We start from the raw sequence: 15,878 nt of genomic DNA on the forward strand, positions 1-15,878 counted from the left end.
CTGTTGCTACCTGTTGTTATTTTTGTGTTAGTAAAAAAAAATATATGCATTGCTACATCACAAATTTGTTTATAAAAATATTTTGGTAAGTGTATTTCAATGTAATTGGTTCCCTGTAATCCTATATGTGTTATAGTTTGTGCATTGAAAATAATTATTCTAAGAAAGCTTCCATAAACTTCACTGGACCACTGAAGGGCATCAAATGTTTAGAAACCTTGGTCTAATTCCTTGTTTATGACTCAGGTCTTCAAATATTCAAAAATAGCTCTGTTCCCACACACTTCCTCTTATCCAGAGAAAGTTCCTAAACGTTCCTACCACCCTATTTCAGGACATAACTTGTCATCAGGAAACTGCAGCCTGGGAGGAGCCAGCACAGGAAAAGAGATGCCCTCACGGGAGAGATGAAACAGACAACGCAGGAAGAGAGCCAGCTCCCATGCAGGAAGCAACAGGGTTCTACAGCAGAGCATGGGCAGGGAAGAGAAGGCCAGTAGAAAATGGGTGGTATTTCAAGAAACTAGTCTATGTGCCTGGCTGTGCATGGAGGGGGAAGGCGGTCATAACACGAAAGAGCAGAAGTGTCCCTACTAGTGGAAAAAGCTCAGAAGGGGAATGGAAATAACATGTATCAGGCATCATGCTAGCCAATGTGCAGACATTACTGGTTTTATCCTCAAGGCAAACTAGTATGGTAGATATCATTTCTCCTGTTTTGTATGTCAGCAAATCGAAGTTCAGTAAAGATTAAGTAACTTACCCATGTTCACCCAGCTGTCTGGAAAACCAGGCAGAAAGGCAGGCAGCACTTGGGAAAGTCAGTTAGCTGGTGAGCATGTTCTGGGGTGTGGGGCTGGATTTTAGCTCTTTGGGGGTGAAATTTGGGCTGGCATGAGCCAAGCAAGATCCTTATTTCTAAAGTGACTTGGAGTATTAGGCAAGATACCAAGAAGCACTCAGGCCACCGCAAACAAAACAGCAGCTATTTATCATAGCTGGTATCCAAAATGGCACCTGGGATTCTAGAATATAGGGAAGTATAACTGACCTTTTCATCTCTGTGCCCTTGTTCATGCTCTTTGTTCTGGCTGATTCCTACTAGACTCTCCTCTGTGACATCGAAACCCCACATTTTCTCTGCTAGATAGACGAAATGCTTGTCAAGTGAACATCTGTCTTCAGGGGCCTCATCCAATTTATAACACCTTGTCTTGCCTTTCACCCAGGTATTTTCCCCTTTCAACCTAATAAAGACATGCAGAAGCAAAGCATTCTTCTTCAATTGAGATTGCCAATTTACCTATAGCATCACAATTAAATGACTAGCAACAGTGCCAATGAATGTATTTCTAATTGAGTCATTCATTTCAAGAAAAGTATCATATTGATATTTAAAGCATTCAATGAAGGTCTTAAAAATGATGAATGTTTTCATTGTGTACTTTTCCCTCAAGTATTTTGAAACCCCTTGTGCATGCTATTGTTTAAAAAACATAGCATTAATTAGTCTTTATTCAAAAGATGTATTGGATGTACATTAATGTGTCTGAAAGGGTATGTAAAAGATAGGGTTCATCCTATTATTAGTGTTTGGATGCACCATCATAGTGACAGAATTCATTTCAATTCAAGAAGCATTTACTGAGCAAATGTTAGTAACAAAAGATATCTACTCTGGGAGATAAGTGAGTGAACAAGATGTCCTCTCTTTTCTCAAAGTGCTTTTCATTTTATGGGAGAAACAGACATACAGAAAGCTTTATGGAGTCTTAAACAAAACTGAAATAGCCAAACTTTCTTTCTAGCTAGAAATAAGGTTTTGGAGGACAGGACTGTCTTTTCCTTTCCTTCCTCTTCTACTTCCTCCTTCATTTCATTAAATTTTAAAATCATTCATGGCATCTGATATACATGTTTCCTATAAGAGATTTATAATAAATTTCAGGTGGATATATTGAACTCAGGTATTTTCATTAAAGATTTTGAGATTGTAGGTCTTATAATTTGGCACTATATGGTATATGTCTACCTGAATACAAGGAGTAATTCTTTTTGCAAATTATTAATTGATTTGTTTATTCAAACTAAATATTTTCCTTTTAACAATCTCTTGGATGACGATGATAACAGGCTTTACCTTTAGAGACAGTCTGAGTGTTACGTATAAATCAGGTTGATTCTCTGAGCTTTAGTTTATAAATGACATTGCTGAGCTAAATGACATCCAAGCTCTCAAATGGCTCTAATATTTCTGTGCTTCATTGGACCTATCCAGAGATGCCCATTTTGCTCATGTGGCCCATCACTCAGTTTTATAATGGTCAATTTAGTTCTCTAATGGTCACGAGATCCATGTAAGAGAAATATCAAGAAGCTTTAAGTAGAACCTTATTTTAGCTTGATTCAGCATTAAGAAAAGTCTGGGGCCGGCCTGGTGGCTCAGGTGGTTAGAGCTCTGTGCTCCTAATGCCAAAGTCGTGGGTTCGATTCCGACATGGGCCAGTGTGAGTGCCCGACCGATGATTGGCCACCGACCGCCTCAACCAGGGGGCAGCGCAAGGCTCATAAAAGCAGCATGGGCCGGGGAACTGTATCCTGCACAACTAGACTGAGAAACAACGGCTTGAACCAGAATGGGGGGGAGGCAGAAGAAGGGAGGGGGGAAAAGTCTGTATGTGTGTTTTATTACTCAAACCAAAGGTTAAAATGCCCACATAAGATAAAAGTCCTCTATGACTTCATTGACTGATTATGCTGGTAAGTGTCTTTTTGTATAATACCAAAAATACTTTTATTGAATTAAAATTAATTCTCCTGCCTGTATTAGCATATGAGCTTTCAACCACAGAAATGGAAATTAGTTTTATGTGTATTTTTCCACATTCGTGATGGAAAGAGATCCTTAATATTGAATTAGCCATGGCTTTCATCTTCAGAATATGTCAAAGTACATTGTTAAAATGTAAATTATGAGTAGTTTGAAAACTTTTTTTTCCTTAAAAATTAATTTCTTTGGATTAAAATATCGAGCACTTTAGAATAAAATGTAATATATACTGCACCCTTAAAGAGATTTCTTCTTGAGTTTCTCAGAGCTTTACAAGTGTGAAATAATGTACAAAAGCATTAATTCTTGTTATTTATGACAATACTATAAGGAAAGGTAAAAGAATAGTCTTTAGGTTGTTTTCCTTTTAAAAGAATTAAAGTTTTTCAATTATTGATATTGAGAATTTCAGTTCAGTGTCGTATGTTTTGGTTCCACCTTCAGCTGTCTTGTAATGCCAGTCAAGTTGAGAGGAACATGCAGACAAAAGAAGGTAGCTCAGTTGAGATGTGGGATAGTGACTGGGAAACAGTAAGATGTGAAAATAGCTGCAGAGGAAATGCTCAGGCAACTGAAGGCTTCCTCACTCCAATACCTGAGTTCCTCCAAGACTTACTACCTTGTACAGAGAACAATCCTGATCCCTATGAAAACACACCTACAACCACCGGTTGCTTACGAGCTAAGGCCTGTGCCTCTTAAAGAGCGGTTATTAGAAGTTATAAAATATACAAGTGGATGATGACAAGAAAGTGTAATTTACTGATGTGTGAATACGCCCTAGGCAATATAAAAACGTAACGAGCTATAATCTCCAGCAGAACAGTTCTTTAAGACTTGCACACTTTTGTACCATTTCGCCCCTTGTCGTTTTTCCAGGCACCCACCAGAAGAAAGAACCAAAAAAGAAATTGAAGTATTGTTCAAATAATATTAATATTTAATCATCATTAGTAGAAGTAATAACTCTAAAATATCAGTATGATGTTTGATATCCCAAAGGTACATGCCAATGCAGTGTAAATATCAAACTTGCTCAAAATTTGGAGTCCTTGTAATAATTCCACATACTGTATTGTCAAGTGAAGTAGATAAAAATAGCACCAGAACCCCCATGCCTGTTTGTAGGTCAGTGCTCACTGCTGAGGATGCTGTAATTATGTAAATGAGCTACAGCTTGAGCTAATAATACCATGCTGAGTACTAGAAAGCTGTAATTATACAACGACATAGTGTATGCTTGGTGAGATTTTCAGTATTGGGGAATCTACTGTCAAACAGCATCTGGCAGAGTTAAAAGTCCTAGTTGGGGGTCAAAATAATTGGTCTAGACTGAACTAATTCAGGGCACTGTGGCTCAAACAGAACAAGTCATATGTCTATGAGACACACAAACCCAATGATAGTGAATGCATCTAGAAATAGTGCAAAGTCTTAAATTGCATTACTTTAAAACACAAAGAATTTCCAAGATCGAATAACTGCTGCATATCTATGCACTGTGCTGGTGCAGGAGATTTAAAAAATAATAATAAAACAGGATAGGAAGAGAGACTTCCTGACTGCCAATTGCTTATGATTATGACATAAGGTAAATTCGTGTTTTCATAGAGAAATGCACAAAGTGCAATGAATTGACAATAACACTGACAGCTCTGCTGTCTTTCATTGTGACCTATATAAATTCACTACTCTACTGTTCAGTTAAAAATATATTTCCCTTAAACTTCATGTTCTTCTCACATTTTCTGATAGAATTATACAGGATCGCCTTCATAAAAATGTTTCTGTGATTATTTTCTTCCCTCCTTGCTAAGTCGTTATATTTTACTTTGAGTCCTGCCTACTCTAATGGCAGCTAAGATTATCCATGGTTATAAATTTCTGTTTCTGTCTGTCACACAGAGAAGTCTGTTCTCTTTAATAATGGTTAATCTTAGTATTTCTTCTGTATGCCTTAGCGCTGAATTCCATTTAGCTTACAAAAAGATTTATGTAGAAGCCTATTTGGTGACAATTTAAAGTACACATGCTTACATTTTGCCAAGTGTCACACTTCTGTTCTGGTAGAAATTATTTGTTGGCCAAGTGATTTCTTGGACTTTTTTACGTGGTAAAGAAAATTTTCAATCCAAGTGATTTGATCATTTTCAGGAACTTCTTTCTAAAGGCATCTAGATTTCTTGTGAATATTTTGGGAAATTTCCAGCTTCTACAGGCATGTGTTTGCATGGAAACCTTGTCCAAGTTTTTTAGGATGGAGCATAATTTTACTTTGTATGTATTGTTCAGGTTAGGACATGGTGTGTATTAATCTCTCGAAGTTCTTATTAAGCAATAAATTTGGATCATCAGGGAAAAATGATCGCTTTGAAATGACCACTTAGACAATTTTGATAGGTTATCATTTAAGAAACTATTCAAGAGATTTTTTTTTCCTTCTCTAATACATGTGCTTACATTTCTTTTCATTGTGATTACCAGTGAGGATGATCAGAGGTTATTAATACTATATATGGCTATTCAAAGAAAGCCATAGAATATTAATTACCAACCTGCTCACTGAGATAAAGTGTTTCTCAGTACAAGTGTTTCTACCCTTTTGTAACATAATGTATTCCCGAAATTCATAATTATGCAGCAAAAATAAAAAGGATTGAACAAATAAATAAGGAAGCCAAAGGTAATTATAGGTATTTATTAGGCAGAATTGAATAAGCTGATCATTGAAATGCAAAGCAGAAGTCACCTGTGCCATTAAATTAGACCAGCTGATTATCGTAATGTGCTCCATTCTAAAGGATATAAACCCGAGTAACTAACATATGAAGTGATGTTCAACTTCACAAGTATTCAGAAAATAGAGCAGAGATTGAGATCGTTGGAGGAGAAGAAGTCATGGAACCAAAAGGCTATTGTATTAAAAGGATAATCAACACAGTGCTTTCTTCAGAAAATGAGAGGGAGTGATGTAAGGTTTGTAGATGATTAGAACGAGAAAGGCTCATCTGATAGTATAAGCTTCATAGAGGGATATTTAGGGAGGAGAGAGAAGAAATTGCATGGGAGGTTGGGGATACAATCTCCAGGGATCTCACGGTTCTGCATGTCTTGTGAGCAGACTGCCTTTGCTCTGGACTATCTTTTCAAGGATGTTTGTAGGGCAACGGCTTAGGAAGATTAAAAAAACAAAGGGCAGATGTGTTTACTGTCCATTATAATGAATATAATGTCCCCCTACATGGTAAAGATGAGGCAGACTTATTACCCATTTTACAATATTTGTGTTCCCTAAGCTCAGGGTTCTTGTCCTATAATGCATTCCCATGTGTGCGTGTATCACCTGACCTTTTTTGTGTCACCCTGAAAGAATTAGGTTTTGGGGAAACAGGTACAAGAAAAATGATGATACTCTGGCCACTGCTATTGCTGGGAGTAATAAACTGTCCTTTGTCTCTGACCCAGGAGTCCTGTATCTTCTGCCAGGATCCATGAACGTGTGGCAAGTTAATTTTTAGTTTGCAAGTCGGATAAAACTCAGTCTTCTCACGGTTCTTCACCTGAAGATTCTAAGGCATCTCCAAGCCCAGTGGTACAGGTATGTGGGCCAGAAAACAACAAACAAACAAACAAAACCTGCAAGGTTTTTAGGATTAGCTCCATTGTTCTGTCTACAGGGAGATGGTGGTGACTGAACATGGTGAGGTAAGGAGTGGGAATCTTTTCAGAAGCCTACAGCGATCTGACAACTTCTCTTTATTCCTGGAACACAGGATGTTCTTTTCATTTTAACCTATTTGCTATTGACAGAGAAACTGTAAAGGTCAGGGGAATGGGATTCTGTCGCATGGAACTCTGGGTCCTCTCTATTTACTTCTTTCACATAATTACTTTACACTATTTGGAATTTACAAATTACAAATACAGACAAAATAATACTGCATATTTTACAAGGATATAATCATATTCATGATGTATATTTCTTACACACTAGGATGGGTCCTTATGATGGAGAGGGCAACAGAATGGGGATCAAGGATGAAGGAGCAAAACCAAACAAAACAAAGTAACAGAGGGCCCTTGCAAACCCTGGGGATAGTAGCATGCCATGAGTATCTCAACCGTCCCCACCTTAGATCCCAAACCAAAAACAATACAATGTAGGTTACACTTTACCGAATTCCAGCAAACAGCCTGAAATAGTCTGAGGCATGTGAACCCTAATGTGAACTAAGTCTGGTGACAGGCCTTGCCTAAGTCTGACTAACTCCCAATTTGAATTCTGAATTCTGTATCCTTTTCCAAAGTTATAGATCTATCCAAAGATATGTATTGCTTGTACATTAGAATGGGTTCCTATGAGGAAGATGGAAATGAGGGTGGGAATCAAAAATGAAAAATGAAAAGTAAAACGAAACCAAATAAAAGGGACCCCTTGCCCAGACTGATGATAGCAGTATGCCATGAGTAAATCAATTATCTCTACCTCAGATTTAAAACCCCAAACAACAAAATATAGATTTGGTCACATTACAGCAAACAACTTGCCATGCTCTGAGATGCATGAACCCTGATTTCAACTCCAATCTGAATGGTTTTCATTCTTTTTCTTTTTTAATTCTTGAGCTCTGTTGCCTATTTATGATGTTGCGTTTGTCCTTAGAACTAGTCATTTGACTTTTTGTTCTCTCTAAAGGACTTTCTAGCAAACTCGTCCCCCATCTTTACACCTTTCTTCTTACCTCAGGATAGGGTCACCCTGGTCTTTCAGAGCCCAACATCTCCTTCTCAGTCCACTTGACTGACACTGGCCAGGCTGTACAGGACCTCTGGGTTCATCCACTCAGCACATGGAAAGTGTCTTGAGTAAGCAGTGGTGTCAGAATTGGTTCGGGACACAAAAGATTCTCAGGGCGACTGTGAACATTCTTTCTGGCACAAGGCAATGGTGGTGGTAGTGGATAGTGGGTGGTGGGAAGTAATTGTTTTGTGGGAGACAGAGGATGAAGGAGTAAAGAGAGGAGGATTAAATAATGAGAAAGGAGAAAAGGAGGTGACTATGAAAGAAATTAAGGTTTGTCTCTCATTACAGTTTATCAGAGTTCAGCATGTGATATGTGAGTTTCAGAGTATGTTTGAAGTGGGAAAACAGCCACACTAGAGTGATTTGAGGGTATCAGAAGGACAGGAAATAGAAAATTTGACTTCAGTCCTCTTAGAATTGGACCAATGGATATCTAAGTGGTAGACAAGTGGGCTGTGGAGGTGATAAATGCTAATATGAAAAGTTCTTCCTTCATCTCACAATTATGAACAAATGAAAAGACTTAAAATATTAGAAATGTGATGATTTGTGTAGGGGATCCTGCCAATTTCACATATCAACTACTGACTTAATGTGGTTATTTATTGTTTTCTATTAAACTTCTTCCCATTACTCTGTGCCAATAGCATTTGCAGGGTATGGTAAATAAGGAAAGAACACTGGCTGTTTCCGTGGAATAAATATTTTTATGTATACCATAAACCAAACTAAGTGGTTACCCTCATGTATTCAATAATTTGAATGAAACAGAAGTTTGTTTCTCCCTCACACAATAGTTCAGGGGTGACCAGTTCAGGGCTATTAAGATTCCTCCATGGTATCAGGTCCTAGACTTTCAGTGGTTTTTCTACCATATCCAGAGGGTGCCCTCTGTCTTTAAGGGAGGAGATAGTTCATCATTATATCCCTGATCCAAGGAACAAGATGCAGAATATAGAAGAAAGAAGGTACTCTTCTCTTTCCTGTGACGAACTGGGAGTGGCACTCAACATTTAGTTCACATTCCAACTACTAAAACTTTATCACCCAACTACAACTAGCTGCAAGGGATCTGGGGAATGTAATTTTTACTGGGTTGCCCTATGCTCACCTAAGACTTTTATTACTCTTGAAAAAGAGTAAAATAGATGTTGGATGATAACTACCAGTCGTAGCTATCCCCAAAAATTTTGATCTGAGATTTTTCAGGGGGCTGGGGTGGGTAGTGATAAGAGTTTATTCTTACAATGATAACGTCTATGAACAGTTCAGTTCAAATCATTTAAATGTCTGGCCGATCCCTGTTCTTGAGGAACTTACAGCCTCACTGAGCTCTTAGAGCTCACATCTATGGGCATTTAACCACTTCCACTTCACCATGCTTTCTTTCCAAGAAGGCATTCCATGGTTCATTTAGCTGGTATGGACAACTAGGATTCTTAGCTGAAAGGGAAGTAAAAATGATTTAAACTATCTGTCTTATTTCTGGTGAGGAAGAAAAGTATTGTATTAGTGAATTCAGCATTTGGAGTGGAATACATAACTCCTTTCGTGGCAACAAAGAACAATGAAAGCAATTTTACCTGTTCTGAAGCTTTGTTTCCCCATTCCCACCTCCCACTCCCTCCCCATAAAAGTAGAAAGGATTGTAGCTTTACCAGAAGGGAGAAACTGAATCCTTTAGATAGGCAGAAGAGTTAATGGTCTCTGAATTTCATCAATGATCTACATTCCTCAAATAGAATTAGAACTGTTTCCTATATAGAAAAATGTTTACTAAATGGAAATTTTATTGCCCAGGTATTGAATTCAGTGATACCAAGGGCATTTCTTTGCAGGCAAATGTTCTTCTGCTCAGGTTTGATTTCCTTTCTTTCACTACCTTAAATACAATTAAATGATGCCTTTGAAGAACTGTGCAGGTTTTTTTGGTGTGTTTGATAACTTAGTCTTTTTTTTTTTTTAAGCCAGTTGAACATTTCCTTTGGATGTCAGTTCTTTCATATACACTTTCCCTTTTTACCCACTAGTAAGCAGAGACTTACTAAGTCTTCCTCACCAGAGAAAACAGGAATTGCACAGATACTTGGAGGACACACTGGTGTGCATAATAAAGCTCCTCCCTAGGACTTTTCTTTCCTAAAGGAGGTTGGACAATTAAGTTCGTGAACTTATCCTAGAAAAAGTGTTACATACCTCGCTGCTGAATATCACTATGGTCACCTTCTAAATACTCCCCTTGGGAAGCTATGCACCCTCACCAGCGCCTACTCTACCCTTCAGAGAAATTTTGGAGCTCTTTTTCTGGAATGGCCATCAGAGCTGTCATCGTATTACCCTTGATGTCCTGAATGTCATTAAAATGTCTTCCTTTCAATATTTCTTTTATCTTTGGGTAAAGAAAGAAGTCATTGGGGGCCAGATCAGGTGAGTAGGGAGGGTGTTCCAATACAGTTATTGGTTTACTGGCTTAAAACGCCATCACAGGCAGTGCCATGTGAGCTAGTGCGTTGTTGTGACGGAAGAGCCATGAGTTGTTGTAGAAAAGTTCAGGTCATTTAATTTTTCACGCAGACTTTTCAGCACTTCCAAATAGTAAACTTGGTTAACTGTTTGTCCAGTTGGTACAAATTCATAAATGAGTAATCCCTCTAATATTAAACTTCCAACACTTCCAACACTGCTTTTTCCAACATTTTTTTCCAATGATTTTTGGCACCTTAAGAATTAGTGCAAATAGGTCACTTTTGGAGAATGTGCTCAGGAGACACAAGTGCAATGACTGCTGTATCTTTCAATGCTTTCTGTCCTCTTTCCTCCCCTCCCCCCAGGCAACCAAACTCAAATATCTATCCTCTGTCCTTGTCTTGGTGTTGGTTTAGTGACTAGATATGGTTGGTATGATTCACCCTAATTCAGATTTTGTTTTGTTTTGATAACATAATTTTTCCCCTAAAGATTTGAACTATTTTGAACTGATGGGACTGAAGAGGGGGAAATAGTGCTCAAGAAATTAATATTTAGGGGTGGCTGGATGGCTCAGTTGGTTAGAGCACGAGTTCTCAACAGCAAGGTTGCTGGTTCAATTCCCCCATGGGATGGTGGGTTGTGCCCCCTGCAACTAAAGTTTGAAACTGGCCACTGGACTTGGAGCTGAGCTGCGCCCTCCACAACTAGATTGAAGGATAATGACTTGGATCTGATGGGCCCTGGAAAAACACACTGTTCCTCAATATTCCCCAATAAAAAAAATTTAAAAACAAAAACAAAAAGGGTGTTCCAAAAAAAAAGAGAAATTAATATTTAATGTACATGCTGTGGATACATTTATATCCCGATTAACAAAACATTTGAGTTCATGTTCAACTAATAACAGATTTCTGACCTTCCTTTAACTGGCCATGACTTCTGTCCCTTCGGTCTTAATCAGTCATTTCTGGAATCCACTTCTTTCATGCCTCTCCTTGCTTTTGTTGGCTCAAGTAAGTGAACTGGGTATTTTCTCCTATTGAGTCCTAATTATGCTCATTTCCAGAGTTTTTCAAAATTCCCTCCAAAGTGTTTGAAATCCAGTCATTTTCACCAACCCTAATTTTGTTGGCCCTGAGGAGCTTTGTTGTGTTTGCTTTGTCCTCTTTCTCCTTCTTCTCCATTTCTTCTGCTTCCTTTTTCCTTTGGGTCCCTCTGTCTCCCCTCTACTCTGTTCTCTGGGGATTGTGGACTGCTGCTACTTCCACCGTTTCTTGGCCCTGCACCTTCACTCCCCTCCTAACGTGTTTCCCTGAAAATAAGACCTAGCCGGACCATCAGCTCTAATGCATCTTTTGGAGCAAAAATCAATATAAGACCCGGTCTTATTTTACTATAATATAAGACCTGGTGTTATATAATACAATATAATATAATACCGGGTCTTATATTAATTTTGGCTCTAAAAGGCGCATTAGAGCTGATTGTCCAGTTAGGTCTTATTTTCAGGGAAACAGGGTAGGTGCATTACTGACCCAGGTGGCACAATCCTGCTAGCTGGGTGGGGCTCTTTGCCATCTCACGCGAATGAGACTACATATTCCTTTGACTGTAGCCCTATGATTTGGATAGGAAATGATGGGAGTCCAAGCTCTGTCCCCCCAAACCAGACCCGGTATTCTTCTCATAACAAAAGTCTCCCATTTCTGTAGTTTGCTTGGGCAAAGTGTTAATTTTCAAAAATTTAAAATATTTCTCATATATAGAATAGACATGTGTCAAGAATTTATTCAAGTCATTAAGGAAGGAATCAGTCAAAGATGGTAAAGCTGATTCAAATAGCATTTGAGTAAATGGGTATTTGAAGGCAGAAAAAGGAATATTAGAACAAGATTGTTAGGTTAGATATAAAACTGGTTAATCGCCTACAAGGCAAGAAAGCCACAAATATGGAATAACCCTTCTACTAGACGGAAATCATTTACATTTGTTCCAGTGGGGGAAAAAATCTACAAGTTAAGATAGAACTTCACAGAATCTGGGTTTTTAATCAATGTTAGATGTGGAGTCAAACAAAGGTGTATTCCCTTAGATACTTAAATCGTCCTTGGGTGGCCCTATTACAATATTTACATTGAAAAGATGTGCTAACTTTCCTTTGTTCTATTTCTAAGTTTTGGGTATTTTTTTCTTAACGTGTCTTTCCTTAATTTTCAAATAGCCCAAATGCAGGAATTAAACATCCTAGACTGTGCAACTTAGCTGCATGTGGTCCCTAATTTCTCAACACATCTGCGCTAAAGCTGTCATGACCTACTTCATGAGATGGCCTATTGAGGCCACAGTATTGTTTTATGTGTGGGGGAGGATGGGAGAATGACACAGAGGGGATCCCTTCATCACACCCACATTTTACCTTTACAATTTCATTGTAAAGGAACCCCTTATGGAGATGATGCTCAGGTAGAACAGATTTCCCACTGCACTCAGCCTAGTGGGCCATGAGAGAAGTGTACAGGTATCATTCAGTCAAAGGGCACAGTGTGCTTCAGATGCCTCCGTGCCATAGGAGCTTGAGAAATAGAGATCATTTCTAGTTGTGATAATGCAGAGAAGCCTTCACTGACACACAAAACATGAAATTAGAGACAATTTATAGAAGCTCTTAGTTCCTACTTAGAATGTTTACTGTATTAAAAATTCCAAATATCTCACATAAAAACAAATGAAAAAACAATCTCTTTGTAGGACTTCAGGTCCCTCTCTTCAGTGACAGCTTCTTATGACAACCCAAACCGACTCCAGGGCACAAGATCACAAGTGAAGCCTGTGTGTTGGCCCCTTATTTTTATAGGATAGTTTCATTTTTACAGGATCTATAAAATCCAGATGATACACAAGCCTGCGTGCCACACCTAGCAGAGTGATTTCTTTGAACCAAATGTGCCTAAGAGCGCTTCCCTTTATGACTTCCAGACCTGTAAAGCCTTCTGCCCTCTGGCAGTGGGAGAGACTGAACACAAACAGGAAGCAAACTGCCTGCAGTAAACTCTCCTGTGGGGCCTTGGGATGAAGGAAGGAGGCAGGGCACAACAATCCCTCTTCTGGTTTTGCTGCTGGAACTTATGAGTCAAACTGTATGCACCACAGAGGTGAGGCCTGGTCCCAGAACTGGAAATGCATAGCAGACTCTGGTACCACAGTCTGTTTCCAGAATGAGCCTTTGTCAAGTCTGTGCCAGAAGGGGGCTTCTTTTTGTGAGGCTCTGCAGTACCTGAGTTGGGATTGGTCTGGTCACACAAAAAAAACAATAAAGCATGGAGAATCGTGATACTCTGGCTTCACAGCACAATGCAGAGGTTAAGAATATGGTCTTTAGAGCCAGACAGCCTAAGTTCAAATTCCAGTTCCATTGTTAGAATCTGAAGCCAGAATGTCCAGATTAAAATCCTGGCTCTGCCACTTCGTATTAACCCTGTGACCTTGAGCTAGTTACTTAACTTCTCTGTGCCTCTATATGTCCACTTGTAAGATGGGTATAATCAGTGACTATGTCATTGGCTTGTTATAGAGAATTAAATGAGTTAATAATATACATGTAAGGCACATACATGATGTAGGGCATGAAATAAGTGCTGAAAAAATGTTCAGCTTCTCCTTTCTGGCAGTTTAACTTAAACACCTTGATTAGGTAGCAGAAACCACATACAGCTAGCTGAAGCAAAACCAAAAAAGATGGTGGGGTTTATGATAAGAAAAAAGGGTGACTTGTGAAAACCTAAGGACAAGAATGCAGCTGGGCCTCTGCTGACGAGACAGGGACTAACCTGCAGTCAGAATATTCTTGTCCAATGCCCTAAACACTCTAAGATTGTGTCCTTTGCCCTCTAAATTTATAATCTGTAGTCAACTTGTATGTGTGGTATGACCCAAATATATTTGTTTCCATTTGGTTTACCTGTTGTCTGAGCACTAGTCATTGACTAGCTTATTCTTTTCCCACTGAACTACAATACCACCCTTGTGATATGCCAAGAACATATACACGTGTGGGTCTACTTCTAGGTTCTTCATTATACGAGTATTCCATTGGGTGGCTGTTTGTATACCAGTATCACATAGTCTTAATTAATGATTTTATAATTATATTGACATCTGATGATAAAAATGTCCCCAGTTATTATTATTTTTCCAAGAGTGTCTTAGCTACGCTTGCGTCCTTCTTCTTTGGGGTAGTTTAAAAATATAGCTGTAAATTCTTTAACACTTTCCATTGAGAGGTGGGGTCTATGTTTCTTCCCTATGTCCCATAGCATCACTTCTGCTATACTTATTGGTTGAAGCAGTTGCAAGCTTACCCATGCAATGTGTGATCCGGGACTAGAAAAAGAATATTAGTGAAACAACTGGTGAAAATTGAATGAAGTCTGTAAATTAGTTAATAGTATTGTATCGATGTTAATTTCTCGGTTTTGATCATTGTACTGTGATTATATAAAATGTTGACATTTGGGGAAATACAAGAACCTTAGAAAATCGTAACTCTGATCGCCTCCCTCCTGACTTTTATAACCTTTTGTCCATTATTTTGCCTTTAAAAAAAACTGCAAATTGGATAATAATATTTTTTTTTTACAGATAATGCTTAGATTTATCTAGCTGTTTACTAGTTTCTTTGTTTGTGATTTGTCTTGCATATCAGACTCTGGAATCATTTTTGTCTTTCTAAAGAACAACCTTTAAAAATTCCTTTGGTGTAGGTCTGATGGAAATAAACTCTCTCCTAGTTATTATTAGCTTTGTCTTTATTTCATCCTCAAGATAGTTTTTCTGGGTGCACATTTCTAAGTTAATAGTCATTTTCTCAATATTTTAAAGATCTTAGTCTACTGTTCTGACTTTTGTTTTATGGTTGAGATGTCTGCTATCAGTTTAAAATTGTCATTTATTTTTAGGTTATCTATCTTTTGTCTGAATGCTTTTAAGATTTTCTCGTCCTTGATGTTCTGTAGTTTTATTTCATATGGATTTTTAATTTATCCTTTTTAATTCACACCATCCTTTCTGTGTCTGTGCAATTTTATCTTTCATTTTCTGGAAAAATTATCAGCCATTATCTCTTCAAATATCACCTCCCTTTATTCTCATCTACTGAAATTTTAATCAGACTTTCTTATTTTGTGTTGCATATTTCTGACCCTTTCTTTCATCTCCTATGCTGCCTTTTTTCAAATCTTTCAGTATACTAAATTATGTTTCTGCTATGTGTAATCTGCTAGTTAACTCATCCATTGAGTTTTTATTGCAACAATTGTGTGTTTCATGTCTACTTGGTTCTTATTTAAATTACTTGTAGTCTTATTTCTTGCTCAATTTTGTGATTCCTTTCTTATTTCTTCTAACATTTAGTATATAGCATTTACATTCTGTGTCTGATGTTCACTATATATATAGTTGTTGGATCTAATGTATTTGTTGTTTCTGCTGACTACAACTTCTGCTGTGTGAATTTATGGTTTGATGAACTTTACTGTGAGTTCATTTGAAGGCATATGCTAAGGATGTTATTATTCAGAAAGGATTTGTGATGTTCTGCTGGAATCCAATGGTGTTACTGACCTGGCACCATACAAATTCCCTTTTGGGGTCTCAATTTAAACTAAAAGGCTCAGCCTGTCCTCCCCTACACTGCTGTTTGTCTGGGGCTTCTTTACCGCAGTGCTGTTCTAGGCATTTGTTAGCTTTAAAACTTTTTGATAAAGTCCAACCATTGGC

Source organism: Rhinolophus sinicus, chromosome 1, assembly GCF_057876585.1.
Source record: "Rhinolophus sinicus isolate RSI-liver-muscle chromosome 1, RSI-T2T, whole genome shotgun sequence".
In the NCBI taxonomy this organism is placed as follows: Eukaryota; Metazoa; Chordata; class Mammalia; order Chiroptera; family Rhinolophidae; genus Rhinolophus; species Rhinolophus sinicus.